General features: G+C 42.6%; 1 protein-coding gene and 1 long non-coding RNA gene across 4 annotated transcripts in view; one reads left to right on the top strand and one right to left on the bottom strand.

Moving 5' to 3' along the window:
* Positions 1-25,833, top strand: part of Slit3 (slit guidance ligand 3) — a 552,271-nt gene that overhangs the window by 198,925 nt on the left and 327,513 nt on the right. The gene's annotated exons all lie outside the window — the stretch shown is intronic.
* On the bottom strand, positions 1,416-24,012 carry LOC104860890. Of its 2 annotated transcripts, none has more exons than XR_779842.2 (3): positions 23,695-24,012; positions 23,097-23,219; positions 1,416-1,727 (listed from the first exon to the last, which is right to left on the bottom strand). It is a non-coding gene; the product is annotated as an uncharacterized LOC104860890 (long non-coding RNA). The 2 variants fall into 2 exon arrangements; XR_779841.3 differs by having other exon boundaries at positions 1,416-1,739; positions 23,695-24,011.

Raw genomic sequence — 25,833 nt, 5'->3', positions numbered from 1 at the left:
TTTTTTAATTTTCAAGTTAAGCTCTTCATGGTCCCATATGAACGGTCTCTAGCATTTAAATTTCATTTCAAAGTGTTATTTGAAAAATGTCAATTGCTGCCACAAATTAAACGATTATCACCTCTGGCAGTATGCAACAAATACTGGCTTTTCACAAAAAGCGGGGAGAGTAGTGCTCAGGGTCATACTGTTACAGCGTGTTTCAAGTTTGTATAAAGTGCTTTGGAGTGCAAGTACAGAACAGTCTCCATTGGGACTGGTTTTAATAAGGCATTGTACTGTCTCACAGGATATGGGGTCTAGGTAAGGGATACTCCAGGGGCAAGATGTTGGAGTTCCCACTCTGCTCCTGGGGGTTCACCTGGTGCTCTGCTTTCCTCAGTGCGCCATCCTCCATCTGGGACTAGGATGGCCATGCCTTCTCTGCGTGTCAATGTCCAGGAAAAGAGAGGGTCATTTCTTCTTTGAGCCTGTCCCTAAAGGGGGACTGGACTAGAAGCTCCTCGGTAACCATGTTCTCGGCGAGAACCTGCCTAACCCAGCCCATGCTTTTATTTTATGGCCACCTTTGCTTTTGAGTATCCTGATAGGAACATGCCCATTCCCACTGTTCTATGCCGAGGTGCAGCTACCTAGAAAATGCTGCAGTAGAAAGAACCTGGGCTGTAAAGCCCAAGAGTTCTGTATGCGAATCCCATCTCACTCCCTCAATACTTGTGTGACCTTGCCAGATTAAGCTCAGTGGCCTTCACGTCCCTGTGAGGAAAATTATCTGCAGAAAACTTTCAGAATTGGGGTAGACACTTCTCAGTTGCTGTTCCATTACCACATGTGCCTTTTCATATCGTGGGCCTTGGTCCCAGCTTTCTGACGTTATTCTTCCTAGGTATGAGAAATACGCATATTTGGGTAGGAAATTTTATAGTCCCATATATTTATGTACATGTATATTATAAAGTATAATTTAATTTGAATGTGTGTGCACATAGGTATATTTGGTATAACTGTATCATGTAAATGTGTGTGTAGGATAGAAATTTTGTATATACGCATGTACTCACAAATATGCATATACCGTCTGTGAAATCAACAGTTGCAGATAGAGATGTCAGTGTGTCCCACACTGACCTGGGGATGCCAGGTGCTCCTCAAACCATAGATCACAGATGGGTGTGAGGTGGCACAGTATGTGCTGCCCATCTGTGACAAGATAAGTACAGAATCGGAGACTAAGTGCATAAACACACGTATCGTTCTAATATTTCACTTCTGTCCTATTCATTCCTAAGCATTGGGGCATGAAAGTTAAGTTTCAAAAACAAAACAACAAAATCCCAGAAAGCAACCCCCCCCCCGGCCCTTCCCCAAACCTTTGAGAAGCCAAGATAAATACACGGAGACCATGCCTGGCCTTCCAGGCACTATGGTTTATTCAGAATGAGAGGACACCGTTACACAAAGTCGTTGAACAGCCATGCAGACACAGTCGTGAAAAATAGTGTGATCAGGAAGTCATAAACAGCCCAGTGCCACATCGGTGGCGGTGATAACACTGCCTACAAACATCCGTAGGAGGACGAGGTCACCGCACGGCTGCCGTCCTCAGCATCTTCCTTCAGCAGGTGGATTTGTTTTGATTTCCCCCACATCATGGGCCTCCTGTCAGGAGCCGCTCTGTCCCTTCTCACGCAGCAGCCTGATGGGTTAATCTCCTGGTGAGCGAGGGCCTGCGAATGAAACTGGATGGAGTTCTATGTCAGACTGCGGCTAGCCCGCACTAAATATCCTGCTCTGTTCTCCTTGATGGGGCTTTGATGTTAGTTCGAAACACGTCAGATTACATGGGACATCAAGTCATGTGTCAAATCAGTGCTGGGGCTCCGTCCTGACACTTTAATTAGTGGGAGTGGAGGGAAAGTGTGTATTATTTTTCTACTTCAAGGAAAAGACCCTAACTCCCACTGAGAACTGTTTGGTTATGCCCAAGCCTAAAGGTGGCCTTCTCTTCTTTTAAAAACACAGCCTTACCCCTAGGATAATGGCCATACTGTCTGCTAATGAAAGGAAGCATGGGCTGGGAGGTATAAAAATCCTAAAAAAACTCTAACCCACTGGGAACAACTTGCGTGAGCTAGCAAGCTCCAGAGTGTCTTCAAGTTTAGCAAAGTAAATACTTGTTAGTTATTGTTTTTGCAGATTTCTCAGCATTAGACATTGTTACTAATATTCACAGGAGGAGTATTAGTCACTGGGGTGAGATTAGTTGCTCTGAACAGTGCTGTGTGGGTAGAATAGGGGGAGCTGATGCCGTTAGAGACCTCTGTTTTTAAGACATTGGTCAGTTACAGCATGTTGCCACACACTTTGTGTTTTCATGTCACACCATGGACAGGTATGATCATTGGTGTTCAAAGATACATTCCACCCAGCCGAATGTCCATTGGTGGACACAGCCCCAGGTAATGAGAAAGCTGCACTTTGCTCTCTGCTCCCGGAAGAAGGTCGTCCAATTTAATACTGACTGAAATATCGGAGTGTCAATAAGCCACATTCATTTTGACATCTAGACTCCTGTGTAATTAAGACCTCAGGTCTGGTGCTTGGTTTATCAGTGTGTGTCTATTCTCATTTACATAAGACTTTGGTTTTTCCCACATCTCTGCACAGATGCTGCCAAAAAAATACTATTAACAATGAAAGGACTGAGGATAGAGTTACAGCCCATGGTGTCACTAATCCCTGCTTAACATTTCCCTCAGAAAGAACACTGCCCTAGTCGGAAATTAAACACTATGCGTTTAGATGTTCTTTATGGAGGGAAAGGGAAGGTAGATTTTCCACGGCTTTATTTTGAACTTGGAAAATATCCCATTTCACGCCTCTTATTCAACTGTGTAGCAGAATCTGCTGTGTGATTGGAGGGTGGATTGTTTATCTTTGTAGCAAACAACGAGACTGAAGGTCTCATCACCTCCCCAGAGCTGCATTCTACAAGCCGAGGCCAGGCTCGTCTAGTTCTGTCTGTTGGGCATAACTGAATCCTGCAGAGGAGAAAGATGGCTTCCGGGCTTGCTGGAAGCTGTTCTTCCCTTCCCACTTTTCTCCAGGACCAGAGAGATAGAAACCAACCCCTCAAGTGCCTCTTCTCCCAGCTTTAAAGACACCTAGGCAGATGGGTTTATTTTTGCAACTCAAATGAGAAAAACCATACCCAAGAGAAGTGAGGGCACTTTCACAGGACCACACATGGAGTCAGCCTATGACCTGAGAGGGCACAGCCTCTGTAGGTTTTCATTTTAGTTCCAAAAAACCCCTACTCAGCTGTAAAATTAGAAATGGGTAAAGAAGCCGAATAAAAGGTCACAAAGCAAGTGGATCCTGCAATTTATATACCAGGAGTCTAGACCTAAGGTATCTGCTTTAAGGAGAAATCCTTCGAGAAATGACTGAAGCCAGGCATAGTACTGTGTGCTTGCAGTCCTAGCTACTCAGGAAGCCAAGGCAGAATGCGAACTGCAGCCCAGGAGTTTGAGATTTGTGAAACCCCATCCCAAAAAATAAAGAAGAAAGGGAGGAAGATAGGGAAGGAGAAAAGAAGGGAGGAAGGAAAATTGGCTAGAAATCTGAGGTTGTTTTCAAGGAGCGTCCTATCCTTTCTTGTCACTCCTCTATGACATCTGGGCCTCTGTCACCTCATCTTAGCAACAGATAATGCTTGTGTTCACCTTGTGAGGTTTCTATGAGGATGAAGTGAAATAATTCCTATAAAATATTTAGCAGAAGGCCTGACATCCAGTTAGCCTTCAGTTCACGTTGCCTAGTAAGTAATACTCTTCCTACTGCTATTGCTCTTTATCAAGACATTTGTCCCCTTCCGAATGAGGCGAAAACAGTGATTGACTCAACCACTGCCACATTCTCCTGTTGGCATGATGCAGCCTCAATCTGAGAAGTCCTATACGGGCCTAGAAAGCAGCCAATGATCTATAGGCCACTGCTTCTCAACCTGGGTTCATATAAGAATCATCTCCGAGAGCCTTAAGTCTTACTGATGTTTGGGCTCAATGCACAGTGAGATTCGCAGAGTTTATCAAGAGCTCAGCTGGGAATCAAGAGTTTTAAAAGCTCAACGGATAATTCCAGTTACACACCAGTGGGCTGGTGGAAGACTCTGTGAATTCTAACACAGTATTAAAAAAAGGTCAAATTATGAATGGCATCAGTAATTATTTCTCAAATACAGTGTTTACCATTGGTATTATGTGCGATCCTATTACATAGTTTATATGTTAACAATTTTGCAGTGGTTTTAATGTGTATTAGGAAAAAAATACAACTAGAGTATCAACTCTGATTTAACAGGCCATATTGTTTAAGTTGAAGTTTATTTTTAAAAAAGCATGGAGGGGAATGTATATAAATCAGATGCAAATAAGGTGTCACATTTATAAAAAGGTAACACATTTATGGTAAGCATATAAGTAATGGGGGCTTGAGAAATGTGATATTAACCAAAATTTAATTCTGAGTGGATGTGATCATTTTAAAGGATTATTAATTCTTTTAAATTATTTATTTTTTGCTCAACAATCCTGAAATTTTCAGTATTTAAAAAACTGTAGACGTGTGAAACACAGTGAAAATTCTAACCAGCCTAACACCACAAAATTATTGGTTTCCAGTAACTTATTTTCAACATAGATTTTAAAATGTTCTCTATTTATGCAGAACTATAATTACATTGTATACACTGACATGGTTAAGGACAATGCCGTTTTGCATTCACATAATGTTTCACCATGGGGAAAGCACTTTCACTTACTGAGCTGGTCTTCCTAATATTACCCAGCTAAGCTGAGTTATTAGCCCCTTGTCACAAATGGGGACAGTGAGCCCAGAGAGGCTGATTAAGTGGCCCGTCCCATAATGCACAGCTGCTCCATGGCAGTGCAGACTAGAACCACATCATTTAAATCCAGGGTGGTGGGGTTTTTGTTTGTTCTTGTTTTTTCTAACACTCTTGCTAGTTGTCTGTACTGCCTTCTCTCTTCCACAGTAAACTATAAAATCCTTCAGGGGCACCTGTGTGACAAAAGGAAACTACCTAATAACCTCTTCATAGGTCTCTTCATTTATAATTTTGGCCAACTTCAATTCTTTTTGCAGGCTAACAGCCAAAGTCATCATGATTTTTAGTCCATCGTGACATTCTTTGCTTCGGTCCCTGCCATGGTTCCTGACTTGTTTTGCATAAATCCACAGCCCTGCTCTGCTAGACCTCTGTCTTCCATCTTCTGTTGCTCACAGGGCCCCAGCCAACTGCCTCTCCTCTGGATTCTTTAACCAAGTCACTTCATGCCTATATAATCGTGTTCCCTGTAACAAAAATGTGCTTCTCACTAACTCGCCTAGAAACCCCAGCTTCAGTATTCTGGCCACAGAGTGCAATTCTGACGGAAAGAAACCCCCTTCGTTATTCCTCCGTGTAGCAAAACAGATCCTTCCTTCACAACTCTTGTTTTGATTTAGAATCATTTATTGGTATAGTGATCTGTTTCTGGTCTGTCAGAAGGCACACTATACTAGGACCCTTGTGAAATCACCTCCATATTTTTATTGTCACTCTAGTCCCAAACCCTAGCATAGTGCTTAGCACACAGTAACTGCTCCAGAAATATTTATTGGATTAAGGAACAGAAGATGAATAGGCTGAAGAGTAACTTTACCGTCTCTGAGGCTAGGGTGCAGTTTTCACTGCCTACACTGATTACAAGCCAAGAGATGTGAAGTACTTACAAGAACTTCAAGGATGATCAGAGTCATCTGCAAGTTTATCATCCTAAAGTCACTGTCTACACCTAGCTTGTGCTACTGATACTGTTCAGAAAAAGTGAAGGGGCCAGTGGTCTCCATGCTGCTTTTTAAGGGAGCACACTTTCTAGTTAATCCAGGGTAGAGTTCCTCAAACCCTGACTGCTCTCCCTTTCCGTGGCTCCCTCAGAGTCCCTCAGGAAGCATACCTGTCTCATAAAAAAATTCAGGACCAAAAATTAGAGATCTGTATTCTATTCCCCATGATACTATTTTCTACTTCTGAGTCAATAAGTAAATTGGCTTTCATTGCCTAACCTTGAGTTTCCTTATCATTAAAGTAGGTATAATGTTGAGTATGGTACTTAACTTGTTGGGTTGTTTTGTAGCTAAAGTAAGATAAAAATGTAAATATTTTGAATAGATAGAAGCACCTCATATTATTATTTGAGCCTGTGTTACACGAATATCATTTCTTCTCCTTGAGGACTTTTAAATGAAAGAAGTCACACTGATTGCCGTAGATACAAAGACATCCCAATAATATAAACATGGTGAAAGAACAAATGCATTATTCATTATTAGGTGGGTGGTCAGAAAGAGACAGTGTTTTGTAACAGATCTCTGCCCATTGGCTTAGGAGACTGGTCTGAACCCATCCTGTCATCCTTTCACGGCGTGCGTTTGGCCACACCTGCAAGCCTCATGAGGCCTCATGTGTACGTTGCAGGAGGGGAGAGTGGGTGAAAGTGGAGAAATACTAGTGATATTATGGTAGTGAAAACTGAACTATGAAAGGATTTCGGAAAGAGTGCAGTGACTTAGGAAAGCAAGGCGTTAGCATTATCCAAGCGCTTGTGTATGCAGCTGAAGGGCAGTCAAGAAGTTGTCAGGGAAGGCTGCCCAGAATAGCAAGGCGGTATGCAGAATGCCTTCAATGATGGTGGGGAGAGGGCAGGTCTAGTCAGAGACCCAGAGCTTTAGGCAAGGGCGCAGCCAAGAAGAGGGCTGATTCCCAAGGGGTAGCAAGATCCAGCCAAGGTTCTGGGTGGTTCCCTTTCCCAGGAGCTGAAATGACACCTAAAAGCTCTGGATGACAAGGCAGAGACAGCATCCAGGTGGGCAGATTGTGCTAGAAAGATCCCAGGAACACTTAAGGATGTTTGCTTTAGATTAGGACATAAAGATTAACCGGATTAATGCAGCCTTCTGGATGGAGAATGTACAGACACTAATTGCCCCTAAATTACAGTGGATTCCACTGGAATTGTGTATTCTCCTCCAGAAACCTCTCCCTTCCTCCCACCCTCCCCACACAATGCTAGAATGAATGTATCATTGCAACTGAGATGAAAGGCTTTGAACTTTATTTTCCATTTCCCTCCAAGATCTCTTGTTTGCAAAACACAGGAGAATCTAGGTTACTAATCTAATTCTAGTTTATTTAAAACCAAAAACAAACAAACAAAAAGAGCATTCTAGGGATTCGGGTTTCTGGAAAGTTTCTCCAAGCCTTCATTGCTTTGCTCGGTTTCTCTGCCACACCAATGATTTAAATTAGTGGTTCTCAAGGTTGATTGTGTGTCAGAATCACCCAGAGACCCTGTTAAAACAGACTGCAGGGCCCACCCCAGAGTCTCCTCAGAGTAGGTCTGAAGATTGTGCCCAAAATGAGCATTTCCAGTGAATAACCAGATAGCACTGATGGTTCTGGTCTCAGGGCCAGCCGCAGGGCTGCACTTTAAGAACCACTAGAGTGGGCAAAAATCAACGAACCTGCCCGTAGGAAAGAGTTCGAACCAAAGTCCCTTCGTCTTGTCTCCTTGGAAGATGAGGTATAATCACTCAGGACTGAAAAAATTATTTCCTAAGTCAACTATGCATGTATTTTCTTGTTTTTTATAAAGCCTTTAGATGGATGGTGGGATCGTTGTGTTTTTCTGTGGCATGGGAGTTGCCAGGAATCTGGAAATGGGGTGGTTTCTTCCTGGGGGCCCTCACCATTTCTCCTTCTCTGGTTTGCATAACTTTGTTATCTGCTAGTTGTTGTTGTCATGTAATTTTTTCACAGCTCCCCACCTATCCCACCTTCGGACCCTGAATATTCTCTTTTCTCTGAGGTCACCAATAGGTGTCCAATCTTGTTCTACTTTTATTTAGAGAGCAATTATGTGTCCAGCTGGGTAAGGCATGGGTTGCTTTAACTAATGTTTTCGAAACATTGCAAAACACTGGACACTGAGTCAACAGATCTGGAATTTTAGTTCTGGCCTTGCCTCTGGCTTTACCAAGTGATTGTGAAAAACAGTACTTCAACCTCTGAGTAAGAGTCTGCTCATCAGTTAAAAGAAAAAGTCTAGCTAGCTTCGTGGTTATTCCTCTTTTGGGGAAAATGGAAATGAAATGTATGGCCCATAAATGCAGAATGTTGTAATACAACTTTCAGACTGCCTAAATAATATAGTATAAATAATATAATACTAACAAGCAGTAATAATAGCTGGAATTTATCAAAGGCCAATTGTGTGCCAGGTACTATACAAAGCACTCTAAGTGTGTCACTATATTTAATTCTTGCAACAACCCTAAGAGGTTGTAAATCCCAGTTTCTAGGTGAGAAAACCATGGCAGAGACAAAGGAAGGAATTCATCTCAGATGACCCTACTGATAAGCAACAGAATGAGATTAGAAGTAGCCTGCCCTGACCCAGAGCCAATAAATTGTCCTTTAGGCATAAATGATCCTTAGTTATACATGGGCCCAGTTTGGGGTGTTAGTTTAAATTCCCCTGAAGTCTAGACTCTCCCCTGCACCAACAACAAGTACTAACAACCAAACCTTGGAGAAAAGACCCATGGTATTCTCAAGGCCTCTGTGTGTCAGAGGTGGTCACAAGCTTAGAATTTGAAGAACATTTGGGGATCAAACTGAGAAAAGTAAGCCACTGTAGAGCCACACTTTCCTCCTTTGTGCATGTCTTGAAAATGAACGCCTTCTTATCATAGTTTCTAACCAGAGGCAGCTTCCTTTAAAGGCAAGGGGAAGTAGCCCATCTCAGCTTTGACAGGTCAGCAATGTGACGAGATAAAGGGCAGCTCCTTAATGAAAACCACTCTGCCTCCTGCCAGCAAAGGAGTTTTCTTAGTATATTTCAAGTCCTCTAACACCTCTTCCCAGATCAATGGCTTTTCATAAATGCACCAGGAGATCTTTGAACCACTAATGCTTCAGGGGCTGTTTAGGTTTGGAGTCAAACTGTTTAATATAACTCTCCTCCAAGTCTGGCTCTATTGAAAGGTCTCAGGAAACAAAGCGGAGGCAAGTATAAAAAGCAGAACCGCCATGACCAAGTGACGTGCCCCACCTTGGCCTCCTGTTTATATAAGCAAATTGGACCAGGCTGATTACATTCAGGATGGGGAAGGAGGAACAGAGTGGCCTGTGGGTCATGCTGGAGGGCTGAGTGAAAAGGGATCAGATTAAATGTGCCTTTTGGTTGGAGTGCAACAAGTCATTTGCTTAGGAAGGAGGCAAGGGCATTGACTGGCTTTAGCAACAGATTAAATTCACAGCAGATTATGCACTTCAATAAAAACTGCACTGTGCCCCAGGAAAGTGTGGGCCAGATTTTTGCATGTTCCTGAGAAAATGAGCAACATTTAATTAAAATACTTGTTTAAACACTTAAGATAAATTAGGAAGGATCTTTTCACAAAGTAGATGACTGATATGCTCAAAGGGCAATCATTTCTCTTTCTACAGCCCTTTGCATACTTGCTTTCACAGACCCCACAGTGGGAATAATAATGAAGTAATACTACTGGGCATTTCCTTTTCTAAATATATCTGGGCAGGCACTGTGCATTGTGCTTTACCTCACCTAACTCTGTTGTCAAATGGGAAAACTGAAGTTCAGGGAAGATACCCAATATCACGCCAATCTGCAATGGAAATCTCATTTACCTCTTCCTCTTCACTTCCATCCCTGTCTGTCTACTGGTGTAGGTATGATCAATAGTCATCTAAAGTTTGTTCTTTGGCTCCTGGAGATTTGTGAGTTGGTTATTTCACATTGTCTTTCTCTCATTTAGACTGCAGGATTCTTGAGGGCAGGAGACATGTGATCCTCGCATCTTGGCTCCTACCACAGTCCCTGGTATGGTGGATGCCTGATTTCTATCCTTTATTCTTTTGTTTTTGATTTTCCATCGATTGGACTCAAACTTCCAGCCTTATGCATATTACATAATCTATCTTTTATTCTTAAAGTCAATCTAAAAGAAGCTTTAGGGTTTGATATTTTTACTTTCTGATTGTGATATTCATATAAGCTCACAGCATAAAATATTGTTTTAGGCACCAAAATCATATAAAGATAAAAAGAGAAAACCACTAGAGGTAAGAATATTAACATTTTGATATAGAAACTTTGACTGTTTTCCTTGTATGCATACACACTGAAGACATACTTTAAATAGGATCATGCCAAGCATTTCTTATAGCCTAATTTTTCACTAGAAATATACGGGGAACATATTCCTATGTCCAATAACTGTAGACCTTCAGTAGTTCATGTAACATAATCCTGCAGTGTTCCATTGTGGGTTGTGTGATAATGCACTTAACCCATAACCAATGGACTGGGGTGGTCCCTGATATTTGCTTGTCTCTACAAAGACCTAACAAATGATCCGATATGTAAAACTCGGTGTCCCCTTTAGGTTCTTGTCCTTCATCCAATTTCTTGAAACTTCACACTCACATTTGCTTGGATTGCACTGCTCCTAGAGATGGTATAACATGTTTGTCTATTTCAGGATGACTCACAGATTTGTCTAATTCAGTGTTTAACATAAAAAGTTAGACTATGTCATTTCCATTAGAGCAGAAGGAAGTCATAAGTGTTCATTTCTGATTCCATTCATCAGAATATTCTAGTCCCTCTCTTATGAATACTGTCTCCCAAGGAGCCACCGCATCAGAGTCATTTTCATACACGTTGTCTATAAAATTGAAGCGGACATCCAATAAGTCTGGGGTCACCTCTAATGAATGCCAGCAAAAGCATGAGGAGAGAGAACATACTGGCAATCTGAGGGGCTGAGGAACAAGGCCCTCTCCTTTTAAACTCATGGACTTAAATGCACCCTGGGTAATCACAGGTAGCTACGGCTCTGTACAACCAAACCAGGCAGGTATACAGATGGAACTGGGTGGAGAATTTAGGCTGGTCATGATGGATGATATAAAGTATAGGCCCCAAGAGCCTTATTTGTTATTCTCCATCAGCAAAATGAAGGCAATTTTTAGATTTAGGTTTAGGAATTATTTTTTGTGTGTGTGAGAGAGAGATGAGCTGTCACCATGGTGACAAAATTGGAAATTGTTTCCCTGACCACATTGCTATCAAATCATTTAATTACTTGCATATCATGGCTCTAGGAAGCCACTAGAGCTATATGCTTCTCCCTCTGTCAGGAAGAGTTTGATCTCAGTCCCTACTGGATTTCTCACAGCAGAGGCTTCTACAGGTGTGGGATGAGATTCCTGGAGTCCCTACAGTCCATCCCACAAAAGAAACAAATGGAAGAATAAGACAAAAGAAGAGAAAGAACACAAAAAATGTATAATCTCTTCCAGAGGAATGATTTTGAGTTACTGCTTCCCTGGACTGATCTGGTTCCTTACACATCCCATCTGTAAATTCCCAAGGGGTGGAGGTATTAGAAGGAAATATACACAAATGTGACTTTCTGGAATGAGACTGGAACTCAGGAGTCCACCTTGCTTTTTATAGGACTGGAACCATTTCTGAATTCATCCCTTCTCTTTTTTTGAATAGTAGTGTCTTTAAGATTCCAGATAGTCTCAAGATCACTTTTTAAAAATTCTGTCTTCTAACTCCCCAGCTGATTCCAGAGCTGTCTCCAGAAGGACCTCTTCCAAATATTTTCTCTGATGTGGGCACAAATTATTAGCAAAAGAGAATGGGTCACTTCAGGAAATTGCCAACACTTTGTTCCGACCCACACAAACAATACTGGCCCTAATAGTGAATGGTTTCTAAGTGAGTAATAATTGAATTTTAAAATTGTTTTCTGCATTATAAGGCTTGGAGGTGTCTGGGGATTTCAGGGTTCATAATTATGCTGTAGTTCCATGGCCCAGTGAGGATTCTTGTACCCCTGGGAAAGTACTGCTTCGAGGTAAACCTCAATTTTATTTTGTAACTTTCCTTTCTGTCTTTTTCTTATTTTTGTTTCTTTCCCTCCATTACTGTGGGGGCTTTTTTGTTTTGTTTTCTGGTACTAGGGATTGAATCTAGGGACTCACACACTCTAGGAAAGCCCTCTGCTACTGAGCTATACTCTGGACCTTTTTATTTTTATTTTATCTATCTTCTTTCTTTCTATCTATCATCTAATCTATCTATCTATCTATCTATCTATCTATCTATCTATCTATCTATCTATCTACTTTTACAGTACAGGGGATTGAACCCAGGACTGCTCTACCACTGAGCTATATGCTCAATCTTTTTTTTTAGTTTTTTGAGCCAGAGTCTTGCTAAGTCACCCAGGCTGACCCTGACCTTGTGATATCTCCTAAGTAGCTGGGATTCTAGCTATGTGCCACCAAGCTCGGCTTCTTTCACTCTTCTTTAAAGACAAGTAAGGGGTTGGTTAGTTCCAGTTGCTTTTAGTCTGCTTCTGGAGGATGGTAAATGTGTGACAGCTTAGGCAAAGTATGGGGCCCAGTCTGTGTCACACTCCATTCCCTCCAAGTATGTCTGTTCCCCTCCCTGTCCACATCTGACAGCACATCTATGCCCCTGATCCCATGCTGCTGCTCGGGATACCAGGGAACAGGCAGGATCTGGAGTAGGCTCCAGGCTGAGTCAACTATGAAAGTCTCGCAAATGTTTCAGCAACGTCTGGCAAGTAAAAGTATGCCCACGCTCACTACCAGGTGGAAAGTTTTAGACTAGCAGTTTTTCCCCTTGTGTAAAGTTTGCATACTAATGTTAGCAAATTTGTATCTATCTGCCTGTAGCCCACACTGGGGACAGCATAGCATATTGGATCTCAGCAGAATTCCAACTCTGTTGCTTCCTGGGTAGTTGAAAGTCATATAGGATAGGTGGGGCTCAATAAAATAAAAAGAACTGTTATCATCTCCTTTTCAAATTCCCCTCTATTTTCTCCATGGGTCCACTGGCCATCCTGACACTTCTCCTATGCTACACTCTATGCCATGTTCCTGGTCTGTACTTTGGTATTGGGATTACGTCCTGGTTCAGTGGCTCAGGAGCTAGGTGACTGCATGCTCTTTACCCTCTAATCCCCCTGATGATAGTTCATAAAAGAAGAAGCACTGTGCCAGCCTCAGTACTGCTTTGTTTTGGATTAGTAAAGTAGCATGCATGACGTTCATAGTTTGGGTCACACCATGACCAGCTGTTAGAATCACCTTCTCCAACCTATGCATACAAATGTTTCTACCAGGAAGAGAAAACAGTTTCTTTCCTTTCCCTAGACTCAGTCTCTCATCCTCTTCTAAAGACACATCTGACCTTATGATAGTAGAAGCTCATCTCTCTCCTGAGAGCTGTCGGAAACACAGTTGGAAACCACCCCGCCTCTCACATTCACACCCTCATTGCAGCATTAGTATCTCTGTGCCGCCTTACAGGTGAGCCTTTCAGGATGGCCGGGAGTGGATGTGACAGAGTCCAAAAGGTTAGAGCAAAGACGAAGGCAGGGTGAATATTAGAGAAGAATAAGAGAAGGTAGCTGAAGATGGGAAGAGAGGACATCAGAGGATAGAACTGGGAGAGGGATGAGGAGGAGAGAAAAGGGTACCGCGTGAGCTTAGGAGTCTCCTAGGATCGAGAAGCTGTTGGGCCAAGTTTCCAGTGAGTCTTTTTTCAACATCTGTAGGATAGATGTATAGCTAAAGCTGAAGAGAAGAGCCTTTGAAGAACTCAGTCATTCTTTAAATGAAGATTCTGCATCTCCTTTCTTTGATTCAAGTCCTAGAAGGACACAACTCATTTTAGAAAGAGTAAACTTTTTTTTCAATAACAAAAGAAAACAGACCTGGAGCCCACCCATGCACGCCACAGGGTTTAGTTCATACAGCCGAAACAGAGGAAGTCACTGCAGAGCTCGGTGTCTTCCTCAGTGCTGGCATCAGCTATAGTTATATGTGTCTGAGCATTCACACCATTCGCCAAAAACGCAGACGTCCAGCGTGATAAAAAGATTAAAATGTGGCTGGCATAACAATGAAGAGCTTGAATCAGAGGTCATTCAGGAATGCACAGAAAAGGAGCATCTTGGATGATGAAAGTTAGCACTCCCCTGCCCTTAGTCACCTTTATGAGTGCAAGGAACCTCATTTTTTTTACAGGGAGTGGCACTAGAAGTACAAAGAGCACAGGACTCTCATCAAGATGTCATGCGTTTGGCCGGGCGTGGTGGTGCATGCCTGTAAACCCAGCACTTGGGAGGCTGAGACAGGAGGATTGCTGTGAGTTTGAGACCAGCCCAGGCTACATAGTGAGTTTCAGGTCAGTCTCAACTACATAGTGAGTCCCTGTCTCAAAAAACAGAAAAAACAAAACAAAACAAAAAAAGATGTCATGTGTTTTTGTGCAATACCCGTTCACCTTCTGCTCCTTTTGTCATGGAATAAAACAGGGCACTATTCTGGGCTGGGGTGTGTTCTCTTTTGTTGCACTTAAGTGCTTATGGTTAGAGCACACACATACAACTGCTTATTGGCTTGATCCTCGCCCCGCTCGGAAGAGGTGTCAGGGCACCTCTGAAACCTCTTCTGAAACCTCTTCCTCTGCTTGCCTGCTACCCCAAACCTATCATATCTATTAAGATGCTTTTAGGCAGAAGAAGTAGAGGTTGAGTTTCACTGAGCTTTCAGGATCGTTTTTGAACAAGACAAACATAGGAAATAAATGTTGCGTATAAATTCAGTTTGCAAACATCAGCATCCAATAGAGGAGACATACATTGTTTATCACAATTCTTCACCCATACCCAAGTTTCATGTTCCACAAAAAGTGAATTGCAGGCCCTTGCGGGTCCCCCTAGCTCCTTTCCCAGGGCTGGGTCCAAGTTCAGGGTTAATGGTGATGCCTAGGGTAGGGGTGGAAGCAATGGGTATCTTGTTCATAGGTCTTAAATTCCGTAAAATGGCCCCTTATCAGTGGGCTTTTTCCCTAGAGTGCTTAAAGACACAGTCATCCTGACCCTTTCTTCCTTGTTCCTCAGAGGTGCCAGAAATCTTTGAAGGCTGTCTTTCAGGCAAGACTGATTCCATTGCTCTCGAGGCTCCTACACCAGTACAGAGGCCAGGGTGTTCTCAGAGGCCTTCCCGTCTCACTTGGCTTCACCTGGTAGTGGGACCTCTGTCTCCTCAAACTCAGCTTCTATCATTTCCCTTGGTCTGAACCACTCTGGACCTGTGCTTCACAGAGGGAGGTTAGAAAGGGCCTCTCATCAAGTGTGCACTTGTATCTCAAGTTCCCTCCTCGCACTTTGAATATATTTCAAGAGAAATCTTAGGAAGGATGAGGTTCCTAATTTTATGAATCAAGTATACCTGAGTATACCTGGAGATTGGTACTGTCCATCAGAGCTTTCTACAGTGATGCACATGTTCTGTGTGTGCTTTTCATCTTGCACATATATCTGATATGATTAGGGTCTTGGAGAATGATTTGTTTTAATTCACACAAGTTCAAATAGCCACATATGGCTAGAGGATAGCATATTGGACAGCATAGTCTAGGTTTTGAAATTTAAGAACCAGGAATTAGCTAGGTGTGGTGATGCATGCCTATAATTCCAGCACTCTGGAGGCTGAGACAAGAGGATCACAAGTTCAAGCCCAGCCTGAACAACTTAGCAAGACTTTGACAGATGGGATGAAGCTCAGAGTAAAAGCTGTGGGTTCCATTCATGGTACTCTCCCTGGAAAAGAATTAATGTCTTTCTGTTAAGCTGGGGCAGTCCATCCCTAAAGCATGGAATGTATCCTGTCTGCCAAGGTAAAAGGGAGTGTGCCTATCTTGGAGAGGGCTACATGGGCCATCTCAGTTTACTACTTCAAATACTATCACACCATAAGTACATTAAAAGTCACATCTTGCTGGTTGAACCAGGAGCAACCTACAACGTGCACATTGCCTTAATATTGCAGAAGCTACTGAGGAAGGCACCTCTGAAGGATCCCAGGGGTCCAGATTTGGAAACCACCGAGCTAGTTGTATCTAAACTCCAGTCTGGTTCTGACGTGCTAAGATGTAGCCTTACACTGATGAAGAAGGTGCGGCTTCAAAGGGTTGGTGACTTGCTTGAAACTACATAGCTAATTTTTGCAGGGAATATCTGAGAGCCAAGTCTGACACACTGGACTCAGAACTTATTCTTCTGTACTTTGTTGTCTTCTAGAGAGATTTAGCCCTGATGCTAGGCCGTTCTGTCTTCCCTGGAAATAATTATTTGCTGGAGAAAGGAACACACCTCATGCTCCAGCCGTGTGTGTGTCAGAGCATCCATTAGTCACCAGTGGGGTGGACACAGTCCTTATGCTGGCATTTATAGGATGTTACTAAGGACCTCAGGCAAAAATAGTTTCCACAACCACTACCCTCTCTGGTTCTTCTCCATCCTTCCTTGTCCTACACAAAAGCAGCAGTCCCTACATTCTTCTTTCATGCTTTTGGGAATGTTAAGAGTATTCTGAATAAGGGGGAAAAAACCTCCCTCCCTCTCTTCCAACTTCTAGCCTAAGGGAGGAGGCTGAGTATTTAAGTTAAATTAATTCAGGCTGCTGTAACAAATGAATTTAATATAATATATAATGACTCAACTGATTGAGGTTTATTTTTCACTCAAATAAAGATCCCATGGGTGGGTGGTTTGCCTCCAAGTAACAATGAAGAGACTAAACTCCCAAACTCCTTTACCCAAGTAATGATTAAGAGTTCTGCCACCTTCAGCAGGAGGCTTCCAAGGTTCAAAGCTAAGCTTGTCTACAGCATGGGGGAGCAGTTGGGAAAGCTCTTGGGTCCAGTGTAGACTCTCATAATATCCTCTCACATCTCCTCGGTCAGAGCTCAGCTACACGATTGTAGCACACTGTGGGGATGCCTGGGAAGTGTAGTCTGGTATGAAAATCAGTTTGTTAAATACAGCTAAGCCATTAGTTTTCCTAACTCTTGCAGATGTGACCAGTTATAAGCTTACAATGTATTTAAGAAATAAAATAGTGTCCACAGAAAGACACTCATCTAGGCAAGCCTGACTTCTCTTTTTCCTTCCAGGGAGTTAGCAGAATGTGTGGGAGTAGGGCTGGTCTTATAGGTCTTTCTTTAAAAAGCAAAATAACTTGGGACTCATTTAGTAATGAACTGTGCTTTGGTGCCCTCCACAAAACTGCGTATGAATCAATGGTTGGAAAGTCAAAACTTCAAACCGGGCTGTGACACAGCAAACACGTGGGCTTCTTTCAGGCATGCTAACATTTGCTTGCCTCCGCTGAAAAATGTCAACCCCCACCGCGCCCAGGTGTGAGAAAGGACAGTGTTTTTGCTAGCAAGAGATTCTCAGGATCCTTTGGAATAGGTTGACACAGCTGGAAGCTTCTAGTTCCTAACATCATGTCGCTTTGGCTTCCCTCCACTTAATACAGCTAAAATTCTCCTTTCCAGACTACCCCATTCAGCCCTGTCCACAGGCTTTCTTGCTATCACCCAGCAACCAGCATAGCAGGAAGCTCATTGGCCAGGAAGGCAGGGAGTGGCTAGATGTCGGGGAAGGGTGCTAAGGGCACCACAGCAGGGAGAGGCAAAGCGCATTCTGATGACCTTGAGAAAGTCACTGCAGGAGAGCCCAGGGAAGGCAGATGCCAGCCTTTGTATTCCTGGTACAAACTGTAATTGAAACAGAAGGAAAGATACATCCACCTGTAAGACCCCTGCTTTTCTCTAGCGAAAGCCAATCATCTGCCATCAGCATTGGAGGGGATATTTTTAATTCATTAAGCAGAAAGATTACAAAGCATTGAAAGTGAAGAGTGAATCGGTAAGTATGTTCTGCAGTTAGCAACCCAGAGATGAGAGAGAGAGAGAGTATGTGACTGTGGTTTCTTTTTCTGGATGGACAATGAGTCTTATTCTCAGTTCTGATTTCTGGGCATGGCAGTTTGTTCTTAACTGAACAGACCTGTGCATTTCTCAAGTGCTCATCTGCGCAGGCAGCCTGGCAGCCCCCTCTTCGCCTTTGTGCGGAAATGGACAAACAGCTAAAGCTGAACCTTCTTCCCCAGCTCGGTGTCTGGGCGGTGCCCTGGGCACAGGATGGTGCTTGGGCAGCTGAGGAACTCATCTCCCCCACAAAGGCAGACTTGATTTCATTTCACCATCCTTTCCAGAACTCTTCTACTGGGTTTGGGAAGATGTATACATTGAGAAAACTCAAGCTGAAAGGGATCTGCAAGCTGAAAGGGGCTTGCACTAGCTTTGACTCATTCCCTGAAAGCATACAGGGCTGCCTGCTGACTTGAGTGTGCGTAAGAATCTCCTTGGGAGCTTGTTAGAAATGTGGATTGCAGGCACTACACCCAGTCTCCCACAGATTTTGACTCAGTATTCTGGAGTGAGGCCTGAGAACTTGCATTCCATAAGCTTTTGGAATATAAATGATGTGGGTAACTCTGGAACAGTGGTATAAACAGGAAGCATACAGGATTCTAAGGGGGCAGCAGAGAGATTGGTTTTGTTTTGGAATTGCTTCTGAAAGATTTATGGGTACAACCATAACCTCACTGTGTGGTGGAATCTAGCAATCTTAGCAGCCTGTGTTTAAAAAGGTCTTTCTTTGTCCGGCCAGAATTTTCCTCCAGCTAATAATGCTCAGTTCTCTTTCCTTGAATCTCAGTGGCTCCAGGTTACTTCTCTGATTCTTCTTTATAAAAGCAAATAAACCACGTAAACTATTGAAGATACTTGAACTTATTCCTTAGGCTTTTTTTTTCCTTGTGGACAATCTCCTTATTGACAAACTCAAAGACAAACTTTCTATAGACACATTCCTCACAAGGCTGCTTATTCAAACCATTCTTGCCACCCTTCCTAGGATTACTGCGGACATTTGGCCTCTAGGTCATGCGTTTCTTCCGGACATTTGGCCCCATCTCCATCCAAAGGTACATGAGACACAACTGCTGACCTTGAGGAACTGGCTGCAGGTGCTGTGTCGTTTGTCCTATTGTCTGGCATTTTGGGCTTGATCTACCCACCCCAAAGTAAAGGCCATGCATGTTTCCAACTCCAATTAAGACCTGCTTGTCTGTGTCACAATTTTGCCTGACTTCTTTCTGGGGCAAAATCATTTGAACCACAAATCAATAGTGATTTAAAAAAGCTGAAATGCAGGAGAAGTCACATAGAAGGGGCTGAGTTTACTTGAATACTAATAATTAGTAGTAGAGATAGTAGTAGTAGTAGATAATGATGATTATATTACCTTCTAGTTCTGGGGAACAAACCCAGGCCTCCTGTGTGCTAGACAAGCCCCCTACCACTTAGCTATACCCCTATCCCTACTTGAATATTTACAGAAGTTGTCATCAAGAAATCTTGGGCTCTGCAGTGATAGCATAACACAAGGGGCAGCACAGTGTACAATTTAGAGACAGAGCTGGATTCAATGCCCACACTAACTGTGTGACAGGGGCCAGCAACTTAAGCTCTCTAGGAATTAAAATAGCCTTGTGTGAGAAAATAATAACTTTTTTTTTTCTTTTTATTGAGTTTATTGGTACAATCTAGGTCTACAATACAGTTACTTTCATTACTGGGATCCTGTTCCTTCACATGACAGGTCTTGGTTCTCATTTTTCCCCTTGTCCCTGCCCTCCCTTCACCCCCTCCTCTCCTCCCCCTTTACAGACACTTTATTTCCATTTTTTCATTTTCTCATATTTTTTCTTTTCCCTTATTTACTTGCCCCTACCCTTCCCCCTTTCCCTACAACTTTAGCCCTTTTCTTCCTGTTTCACACTCTTAATTATCCCATTAGGATCTTGTGTACTATTATAGTTTTTCACACCAAAGAAACTATTCGGTATTTACACATGTGTGACTTATTTATTTCACTTAGGAGTATATCCTCAATAGGTGTCCAAGAAAATCATAACATTTATAAAGCATTTACTGTATTTTTTTAGCATACCTTAAGTGCTTTACATAATTTTTAATTGTTAAAAAATCACATTGAGTATATGGAGTATATTCTTTTTATCTATTCCATTTCACAGATAAAAGAACCAGGGCACAGAGAAGGGTAGAGTGTGACTATTAACTTGTCCTTAACACCAATCCCCTATATCAGAGAGTATTAAATAAGATGTGTCTGTAAGGAGCTTAGCACAGATGATAACATCCGGTGCTCAATAAATGATAACTACATGTCTTATGTGTTGAGTGGGTAGAATAGATTGATTTCCCCATTTGTGGAAAAGACACATTCAGTGGAGAATGGTGGTATTACTTACTAGTTTTGCTAAGCTTACATGTTACTATGCCTCTCCTCAAAATGCTGTTTGGATCCAAAAAATTTACTTCCCCACAATCAGCATGATATATCAGTCATTTTAGTCATTTTATCCATTAGGTTGTCTTGATCTCTGGTGCAGAAATGCTGAATTTCTGTCTGTATACCTTCTTTTCTATTAACCTGCTCTTCCCGATGCAGGGACTGCATTTATAGCTCTGTACCCTCAAGACCAAACCAGGAAACCCTTGCTTGCTGACTGCCTTGTTTTTTAATATTCATCACTCAACCCAAGATGTGGGGATTTGTCTTAAAGCCTGAGAACTAGACAGTTAAATCATAATCACAGGTTGTGTCCAAACCTTGTGGACACAATTCCTGACTTACTGGCTTCCCTGGTTTCCTTTTGGGGCAGGTGAGGGAGACTTTGCAAAGAGAGGAAAGAAGAGAGGCAGAGAGAAGAACAGAAGATCAAGGCAGAGAAAAAGAAAGGATATAGAAAACAATGTGTTTTATAGAAGTATATACTGTTTAGATTGGAGAATCCTAATGGAGTAACTATTCTAATATCTTCATTTTTCAACAAGGTTAGAAAGTTCCTGAGAGGTTGACTATACAAAATTATACAGCTGTGCTTTAGGTATCACTTTGGGTAAGGGCTGCAGAAACTTTTCTCAGCTGGTCCCTACTAGAATGAACTTGTGTAGACTGACATGTGCTGGTTTTTGGAAACCCATTGCCAAGTGGATGCAGGAACTCAAAATTCCAGCATTTAGCAGAGGCACCCAAAGCCATTACTACACACCTGCAGGAGCTTTCCTGCTGGGCACTGGGTCACCAGCCTTCCCTGAAGTCCACGCTTGCAGGAGCCTTTATGTCATAAGCATTGAAACAGCCACTGGGGGAGGGGAGGGCAGTAGCTCTGTCACAAGGAGATGAGCCAGACCTGCTCTTGCTTTGCTCTTTCCTAATACACAGAAAAGCCCCACTGGGCCAAATACATCAACTCTTAGGGCTGTTGTGTTTTGTTCATTGAGTTGGTTTGTAATCTGTTTTCATATGGATCAGGGAGGCTCATCCACGACCACATTTTGCTGAGGAAGTTTCACTCTGTAACCAATAAAGTTACTGCAGTCTTCTAAGGCTGCTCCTCAGTCCTCCTGCAAACACAGTCACTCTCTGCCTCCTCTGTCCTGTTTCTTTTCCTTCCCCTTGGCCCCATGGACTGAGAACTCTGTTTTGCAGCTCAGAGGAAGAAAACAAAGTACGTGTGGCCATCTTTTCTACCCCTGTGAGGAAAGTTAGGTCCACACCCATCTTGACCTGTTGCCTTTTAGTCCACTGGGGCTGTAGCCAAAGGAAAGCCCAGGCTGGTCAGCATGTATTTTTTTCCTCTTCCATCTCACCATGCTCTTCCCCAGGTTTCTTGGCTCTGATCAAATGTATACTGATTTTTCACTCCACAAACCTAGGTCCAGGTTCTGGCCAATTTTGGGTCAGAAAATTTACTAGGAATTGCTGGAGAGGGAGAGGGAGAGGAGGGGAGAAAGACAGGGAGAGGGATCATGAAGCTTGCAAGTGAGAGAAAGGGTATGAATGTATAACGGCAGGTGATGCTACCAGATAAAATTATTTTCTTGAGTCACTCAGTCCTTGCATATCATGTCATAAGGATTATGGTCCTTTCATGAATGTGTCATAAAGCATCAGATATCTAGATTAAAAGCATAATTCTGTTCCCTTACATCCTTCTCTCTTTCCCTTTCCTCTTTCCTTCCTCCCTTCTCTTTCTTCCCTTATGCCTTACTGTCCTCCTCAACAGAATATTCTCTGTAATCAATTCAAGCACCACTGGCAGGCAGGCTCCCTGGTTTTCGGGCCGCATTTTATGAACCTTTATTCTTTTCCTTCATTCACTTAAGATACTCACTGGTGATAGTTTCTTTTGCAGTGCAGAAGCTTTTTATTAAGATGAAATCCCAGTTGTTGATTCTTTCTGCTAGTTCCTGTGCTACTGAGGATTTGTTCATAAAGTCTTTTCCTATGCCAGTGTCTTCAAGAGTTTTGCCTAATTTATCTTCCAGCAAGTTTAGTATTTCTGTTTTAATATTTAGATTTTTAATCCACTTGGATTTTAATTTAGTGCATGGTGAAAGATAAGGGTCCAGTTTTAACCTTTGTTTGTAATAGCTAAAACTTGGAAACAGCCCATTTGTCCATCAGTTGGAAACTGAATAAAGAAGATGTGGTTTTTCTATAAAATGGAATACTACTCAGCCATAAAGAATGACAAATTAGATTCATTCATAAGAAAATGGATACATATTGAGGATATACTCCTAAGTGAACTAAATAAGTCACACGTGAATGCCGAATAGTTTCTCAGGTGTGAACAAACTATAATAGTACATAAGATCCTAAGGAGATAATTGACAATGTGAAATAGGAAGAAAAGGGCTAAAGGTGTAAGGAAAGTGGGAAGCTAGGGGAACGGTAATAAGGGAAAGAAAAAATAGGAGAAAATGAAAAAAAAATGTTTGTACATGGGGAGGGGAGGAGGGGGTGAAGGGAGGGCAGGGACAAGGGGAAAAAATGAGAATCAAGACCTGTCATGTAAAGGTGCGGGATCCCAATGATGAATGTAACTGTACTGTATCCCTAAAATGTACCAATAAACTCAATACAGAAAAAAAAAAGATACTCACTGGTGTGTGCTGGGTCTGTTGCATGAACACTGCAGGCGGTGTCCCCTTCTCATGGAGCTGGTGGTCCAGGGGCAGGAGTAAAAGCGAGGGAGCACATATATACATGAGATGCTTTGAGGTAAGCTGCATGAGAAAATAGAAAAGGGAAACATTCGGAGGTGCTAAGAGGTGTTTAACTTTATATTTGGAGATTTTCTGAGATGGATCAGAGACTTTAAACAAAGAGAAAGAGCCAGGCTTGCTCAAAATATATTTGCCCACCAAAGAAGTACCCAGAGCCCTGAATGCCCTAGACACTTATTCTGTTGGGGTTGAATTCCACAATCATCTTCCCCTCAGAATAGGTGCAAGAGGTAGAGGTCAAACAGCTGCTGAGATGGAGTAACCCAATCTCTGGCACAAGCCAGCCTTTAATAAGCATCCAGGTAACCCTTTGAAAAGTGAAACCTGTGGTCAAGTCTTAGAGTGGCAGGGTCTCAGGTTTCAGTTTTAATTATGGAGCCAAAGAGATGTCCCTGCCTGTATCCTATTTTGCTAAAACTTCAGCTTCCCTGGGAAGGGTGTTTCCCATCTGATTCAGAGGCCCTTGTGTGCTCACCTCACACACATGCTGGCTTCCCCAAGTCACTGCCGAACACGAGCCTTGGGCTTAACGGGTTCACGTGATTGTGGGATGGAGGCAGAAGCCCTAGGCACAGTGTGTGATTAGGGATGAGAATGTGTGGGAGCTGGGCCTGGGTCACTGGTTGTTGGAGTTCATATCTCTGGCTGTAGTTCCAATGATGACATCACAGTAGGATGGGGCAACTCTCAAGGCCAGGAGCATACACGGGCCTTTTCTCTCCAGGTCCATCTCACAAAATCTCTGCTAGATAGAGCAATGCAGTGAGACATGAAGCCCCCTTGGATACTCCACTTTCGGCATTTGCTAGGTGCTAGAAACTGGGTTGAGCAATTGGCGTGCCTTTGTTTCTTAACGGAATCAACATTTGATTCAGTGGGAAGTACAGAGAATATCCCTTATCTGAAGTGCTGAAGATCACAGTGGTACAACTTTTGGATTTTATTTTTCAGATTTCGGAATATTTCCATATCTGTGATGAAATATCTTGAGGACGAGACCCAAGTTTAAATACAGAATTCATTTATATTTCATAAACACCTAACACACTTAGCTTGAAGGGAATTATATGCCATATTTTCAGCGTATCTGCATGGTGGCTATGACTTGTCTCATAAGGGCAGATATGGAATTTCCCACTTCTAGCATCATAGAGACACTCAAAAAATTTTTAAGTTTTGGAGCATTCGGGATTTCAGGTATTAGGGTTAGAGATAGCCAACCTGTAGTGCTATCTCCGCTTTACAGATGCAAAAAGTAAGACTCAGGCAAAGTTAAGTAACTTGTTCAAGGTGATCTGCTTAGTAGGCAAAGGCCAGGATTCATTCCTGGTCTGACACAGAGTTTGTGTCCCTCACAGTTTGGCTTTACTGCTGCTTTACATAGGCTCCCAACCTGCTATTATAAGACAAATTAAAAGAGGAGCCTTACCTTTCCTACAGATGTGTTTTGAAGGGATTCTAAAGGTGTTTGATATGGGCCACTTTCCAGAAGTAGCCCAATTGTTAGTAGTTTAATGAGTGAACCTTGGCATGGGGTATGGAGCGGGGAAGCAGCGGAAAGGACAGACATGGATAGAGAATAATTCCAAGGCTAGATCTTTTATTTGACTGCATTAAGTCTTAACAAGGCCCCTAATTAAAGCTAGGGTTTAGCAGACTTCCACATGTACAAGGTCCTAGACGGGGATAGAAAGAAAGGAAATTGGAATCCTGGTACTGTGCTTAGTCCTAGTGACCTTCCTTCCAGTGTGGGAGGCCAGGCTTGTGAGGCCCCACACTCTGAACAGAATACTCCTGACCAGACAGAGCACACAAGAGTCCTGACGCCCAACAGCACTGGACCATCTCCTCAAAAGTGGCCTCCTTCCAAAGTTTCTGGAAAGAAGAGCTCAGACTCAGATCGCGGGCTAGCAGAGCTTTCTGTCCCCTTTGCTACAAGAATCATCACAAAATAAACTTCTCCTAGACTCATTTCCCCATCAAGAAAATGCTTTCCTAAGAAATGGTGTCCACCAGTAATGAACAATTACTGTTTATATCCACCGCTTGGTAGATAATAAGTAATATTTATAATACATCAAGACATTAAAAATAAAATAACAGTAAAACTGGTTCATTACACCAAGTTTTAAAAAAAAAAAAAAAGAATATTTACCTGCCCTTGAAGTTTCCTATGTAGAGTGAAAGCATGAAATTTTTATCTCAGTAGGCAGCAGTAATCATGGAGCTTTTCCAGAATCATATTCTCTATTTCCTACACATACAGAAAAGAAGCACTTACTTTTATACTGGCAAAAACAGCTGCAGCCCATTTGCTGACAACAGCCCAGGGTAACTTTTAGAGTGTGGTTGGGTTATTTTTTCCCCTTCCCTTTGACCCGATATACGTAAGTAAGATTTTAGGATATGTAAAACTTTTAACTCTGACAGGGGGCCTCCCCCAGGCACACAGCAGCCTTGAGTGAAGGGATGGTGCATTCCTGAGCCTCACCTCCTCAGGGGTCTCCAAGACATCCCTGAAAACCTGACCTCGCTCTTTGTATAGCTCTCTCTCCCATAAATCAGCCTCCCTGCCATCCTTTGCAAGCTAAGGAGGAATCAAGCTGTGCATTTA

This window comes from Fukomys damarensis, unplaced genomic scaffold, assembly GCF_012274545.1.
Source record: "Fukomys damarensis isolate Sample0158 unplaced genomic scaffold, DMR_v1.0_HiC HiC_scaffold_9, whole genome shotgun sequence".
Taxonomy (NCBI): Eukaryota; Metazoa; Chordata; class Mammalia; order Rodentia; family Bathyergidae; genus Fukomys; species Fukomys damarensis.
Note: the sequence above shows the minus strand (reverse complement) of the source record. Positions and strands in the feature narration are given on the sequence as shown.